Raw genomic sequence first — 6,000 nt, 5'->3', positions numbered from 1 at the left:
GGGGATAGGAAGAGGAATGTCTTCCGAAATGAATATAATGCATTGATATTATAATTTCTCAATGAAATTAATTTAAGTTAGACTCCTAAGTGGAAATTATTGTTCTGTTGAAACTATAAAACAGGCATGGATGAGATCTTTAACAGAAGCATGATTTTGGACACAAGTCCTGGGGTTAATAAGCTCCACTTAAATTAACCTTTGGGGCTCTTTCTTCATTAGCAGCCCAAGAAGGAAAAAGTGGTGGTGATGATCCCTATGCTGGCCATTCCAGCAGCCTGTGTGCTTTTGACTCCTTGCTTCCTTCCAGCTTCCTGACAAATGCCCAGCAGATATAATTGCCCGAAGGCAAGAGGAGTCATCTTCACTGTTATCTCCTCTTCTGGCTGTTGCCAGGGTCATGTCAATGTCAGGGCTGTGTTTGGGACATCCAGATGCCCTGTTCCTAGAACACGTGATAGAGTGCAAAGGAAATCTTGGTGATGACTGGCAATGTGCTCCCACTGCCACCTGCACGCCGTCCCTGTCAGCTCTGGGGGGAGCTGGCTGAGCCCCCAAGTTACTCAGAGATGCTCCCTGGGTTCTGCCTTGCCAAACATGCAGTGAAGGGTCTTCCCAGTGGCCGCATTTGTGCATCTGAGAAGAGGCTGCTGAAACCTGGTGGTGGGGCTCAGCACCGCTCCTTCCTCAAGAAGCATTGGGATGCAGCGAGCTGGCAAACTTAATGTTGATCAACTGGCATTGTTGTTAGAAAGCCAAACTTTTCCTCTTTCCACATAGGCAGCTTTGTCTCACTCCATGGGATTTTCATTGATTTCACTGGAATGGCCCCAGCACGAATACAGGTAGCTGTAAAAGATCCTGACTGTCTGGTGGGCTCCTGTTGGCTGCATCACTATTTGTACAGAGCACTACCAATGTAATGCAATGACTGTGAAGCACAGTGGTTAGAAAGTAATAAATAATAAATAAAATAGGCCACTGAATCTGAAAAAGGATGAGTAATTCTGTGGAATATAGGAAGTTTGTTGTATGCATGTATTCCTGTTACAGAAGTCAAACAGCATCTCTGAACCCTTGCACTGATATCCATTACCTGTAAGAGCATAAAAGAGTTTTTGACGCTGTCTTGTTTAGCTGAAATGTGCTACAGGAGTAGCAGATTAACTATGGAAGTGTTTACCTGTTATAGGCTTAACGAGCTGAATGGAGGGGATAAGCAAAATAATCGTTTTAGTACTGAATTACCCCATGTTTTTTGTGTGCTGCTAAAATGATCTGTTCTGCTTCTGTTTAATTAGAGATTGGTTTCTGCTTAGGGTCCATTAAGAGACCAAAATTTTGTTAGGAAATTTGCCTTTAGGAAGCTGCAGTGATTCTTTTAATTTATGAGTACATCAGGTAAGAAGGATTGTCCCTCTGTTTCAACACCAAATTGACACAGAGGGATGGATGTGAGGTGAAGCAAGGCAATTTCTGGCAGAATCAGTGAAACATTCCACCTGAGAAATGAATAGGCTCATTTGGTTCGTTAACTGTTAGAAATTAATTGGTATTGAGCTTATCCACACACTTAATACCATTTCCCTCCAGAACATTTCCTTCCTGTAGATGTTCCCAACGTATTTTTTTTTTTTTTTTTGTGACGTATCCTTAAACTTAACAACATAATAAACATATAATCTCTAAACCTTTAAGACTAATTACTGGTTATAGCTCTGAGTGAGGTGCAGCAGCATAAAACACAATTACTTACTGTGCTGTTGTGCATCACTCACCAACCACGCGCTGCCTGGTCGTGCCCCAGCTGAGCCAAGCCGTGCTGTTGCATGGATGCAAAGGTAGCTGCATGCACCCGGTGTCTTTGCAGATGGCTGGAGAAATGAGAGGAAAATAGAGTGTTTTGAGAAAAACTTGTGTATTTTTTGTGTGTGTTCCGTGTTCTTGAACAGAAGCTTCACTAATGTGTAAATGATTGCTGTTAAGCTTTGCTTGGAAGGGTAATTGAGAGTGGTAGCTATTTGTAATCGGCATATTTGGAATATAAGTAATTGTATCCTGGCTACAAAGATGATCTATCTTCTGTTTTTTCTTCATCTAAAATGAAACCTAGAGCTTGAATAAAGCCAGACTGATTTTGTTTTATATTATATATATAAATATATATATATAGTACTGAAGTAATACAATCCATTGCGGTTAATGGGTATTGTTGTCTTTTGTTTAAGCTCTTTATTATGTGGCTTAAGAGAGCTTTAATAACAAAAGGGACACCTTCTTTGCAATGGCTATCTGATAGCAATCCATAACATTTAAGAACAATATTTTACAATAATTGGCTTGCAAATGAAGGATTGTGCATTACTAATTGGCAGGCGAATGGAAGATCCGTAACCTCCAGATGAATGTGGTGTCTCTCTATAAATAGCCTGGTAACTTCTCCTTCTATTTTTCCACACTCAAGACAAAAATAAAATAAAATAAATCTAATTCAGATTGTATTTTAATAGGACCAAACTGATAATTACATTATTACAGAGAAGGGTAGAATAGCTGGAGGATATGTGCAAGGTGCATGAGTCCCACAAATAGAAGCTGATTTACTTATTGATAGTAGAGACACGTTTTAGTCACTTTATAGAATTAACAATTGATCAGCTTGTTAGGTTCTAGTTCTTCATAAGCACAGCATGTTTATTCATTATTGTCATTACATGGTGCAGGCAGCTGAGGTCATGATTAGTGAGGCAACATCTAGAAACATTTCGACTTGTTTAAGTAGAACTTTTGCAACACTGCACTGATTCTCACTTTTCTCAGATAAATAAAACTTATACCTGCCTGGCTAATTTGCATTTCATTTACATTTCTTTAGCAGATCAGATCTATTTGTTTTCCAAATGCCAGTGGACCAGGTTTGCAGAAGTGTAATAAGATGGGCAACATAAAAGCATTGCTTTTAAATTGCCTTGGTCACTGTAAATATATGCCGGTCTATAGGATGGCAAACGATAAACCAAACACGCTGCTGGAGGGGAATGGAAAGATGTTATTCCAATAAATGTATTCATGATTGTTTGTCGCTAAGCATAAGTTATTTTTTCTAAATCAGCATTGACTTAAGCTGGAGCAAACTCAATAGCAAAAAATCCCACAGAGGTTTCTCCTGCTACGTATGACTAATATATTAAAGAAGATAAATAGTCATTTTTAAAATTTATTACACAGTAGGATTGAGCACGAGAGGAAACCATTTTACAAATCTGAAAGTTAAGGTCACCCTGAGAAGAAAAGGACACTTAAGATGACTAGAAAACTCCGCTTCCTCAAGAAACACAGATTCAAAGTTTACTTATTCCACGCTGCCTTTTACAAAGCGTGAGGATCCCAAGTGTAAAACCAGGGGCTGTTTTGATGTGCAAATATTTGGTACTGCACAATAGGCAGGAAGGTGCTGACTTCTCACGGCGCTGCATGTTAACTTCCATCTCTCCATTCATTTCAGACTATTGTGCTTTCTGATGGAGGTTTTTATAACGTGACTCGGTATTAGGGATGAAGTGTCTGTAATGTTTCATTGAACTCTATCTCAATTTGTTTTCCCATCTGCCTTTTCTATTTACGTGTTGCTTTATTTTTTTTTTAAGATCCATTATATGTATTTTAATCACACTGAACACCTTTAAGTTTTGGTTCATAATTCAGACTTCTAGGAGTAGGAAAATTTGCCTCGCAACATTTTCTTAGGGCCTGTTAATAAAGTTAACGAATTATTTTGCTATTAAGCTGTCTTATCTTAACTAATAACGCTCGCTTGTTTGAGTTGTGGCAAAATCAGGACGACATTGATTTTCTTTAAGAGATGAATAATGAAAGATCCAAATTCTTAAATATGCAGATAAAGATAAGTGACTTAATTACAAAATTATCAGTGGAAGGTGGTAAGATGAATTAGCTGTTCTAATTTGTTGTATATGTCAATATACCGTGACATAACCTGGAATGTTACATAAAATCAACTTTTGATATCTTCCTTTAATTTTTAATGTGGTTTCATACTGTTTTTGGTGAATTATTCTTTTGGAAATTGCTCATGTATTGCGAATGTTAAATCTCTGGGACTGTCTGTCCCAGCTTTAGCTTACACAGGCCTTCATTCTGCAGATGCTTAATGTCCAGTGCAATGCAGCCGGATGAAAATAGTTCTATTCTGATCAATAGTAATATTTACAGCCTTTACGTGGTGGAAGCCAGGTTGCTTTTTCCAGTGACTGGCAAATTCTTCTCTTTGATCACTCGTATTATGCACGTCATAGCTGGCAAAATCCCAGGCTCAAATCTTGCTGTTTTTTTGTTTTGTTTTTGTTTTTTTTTTTTTTTTTTTTGACTGACTTTGCAAATTACATGTAATTGAAAAGGGATGTCTCAGGGCCTCTGTCTTTCAACCCACGTTGCTTTTGATATCGTGCACCTCCTGTCAGGGCAGAGACCAGCTAACTGCAAAGGGGCACCTGGCTGTGCTGTGCAGGAGGAGGGCTCTGTATGCCAGGATGGCCGGCTGCTCTTCTGGCCACTGCTCCCGGGGGAGGAGAAGGTAGAAGGAGCTGCCCTCTGACAGCATGGTAGCTGATCTCATTAAAGGAGGAGATAAATGGCCTTCTACTGGAAAGGCTGCTCTGTCACAAACTTTTTTTTTTTCCTCACGAGTTCCACTGGTGGATTCCCCAGCGGAATATTTATGTGTATAGTGCTGTGCCTGGAATAGAGCTTCCACAATTCTCATGCTTAAATTCTAAGTGACTCCCGAGTCATGCTGGTTTTCAAGCTTGAAGATCCTGTTTTGTTGGTTTTTTTTTTTCTTTTTTTTTTTTTTTTTCCAGAATATATGTTCTCAAATCTCAGTGCAGCTACAAATACATCATTTGACAAGCATGGCTGAGCTGCTGCTTCAGGTCCTTGGGTCACTGACTTTCTGTTGCAATCACGTTGTCCAACAGTTGTTCTGAAGTTTGGTTATTCTTACTGTTTCTAGACAACTGTTAGCTTCCAAGGGTAAAGCAATAGTTCACAGAGATCTCAGATTTTGCTTTCTCCTAGTGTTGTGGCTGCCTTCTTTGAGGAATCTCAGCTGGGTGATGCAAAAGAGAGGGGCTATGCTGTGGATATGCCATGCAGTCGATCGGACAGTGCCTTTGTAAACTCCCTCGGTGTGGTATTGGCTCATAGGACAGGGGCTGAGAACTCCGTTAGGATGATTTTTTTAAGCTTTCATGGAATGATTTGACAGTACAAAGTGTGATTTTTGTCCCAGACAGACAAATTTTACCTTGAGATTGTTACTCAGCAGCTCCCTGACAAACTGTGAAAAGTTGAGCATAGACTGCTGCTTCAGGCTTTGTGTGGGTTTATCTTGTTTTATTCATTTTGTCTTGCTTTGGCTTTTGATTAAAGATAATACTTGTGTCAATGAAATGAGTAGCAAACACCTGCCACGTTATGGATTTTGTTACGTTAGGAGCTATGAGAGGAGCCAGTGTTTTTCATTCAGAAGAGGAAGGCTGCCAGGACCAAAGATGTAAATAAGAGCCAAGGAAAATTAATTGCAAACCTGTCAAGTCTGGTCTGTCTTCATTGTTATTACATGGTGCTCAGCAGATCTTACTTAGAGATGTTAGGAAAAAAAAAAATAATCCTGCTACTTGTGTGAATCCAGCTGAAAATAACCCACTCACAACAGAGACACTCTTACTGGTTTTTCAGTGCCAGGGGAGCAACAGTGGGATTAGTTCTTTCATCCTGAAAATTTTTTGTTCAGTGCTGCACAAGACACAGGCAGGGCATGGCTGTGGCTCTGCACTTGTGTCACAAATCATAAGGGTGGGGGAGAGCTTCAGGCAGTCTCCAGTGACCTACAGCTGTGCTTAGGCTGTTGCTCTGGAGCTTAACAGCTCTGCTAACTTAACGCAGACCCAAGCAGAGCAATAGCAATCATGCTAGCCT

This window comes from Meleagris gallopavo, chromosome 14 (assembly GCF_905368555.1).
Source record: "Meleagris gallopavo chromosome 14, MGAL_WU_HG_1.1, whole genome shotgun sequence".
In the NCBI taxonomy this organism is placed as follows: Eukaryota; Metazoa; Chordata; class Aves; order Galliformes; family Phasianidae; genus Meleagris; species Meleagris gallopavo.
Note: the sequence above shows the minus strand (reverse complement) of the source record.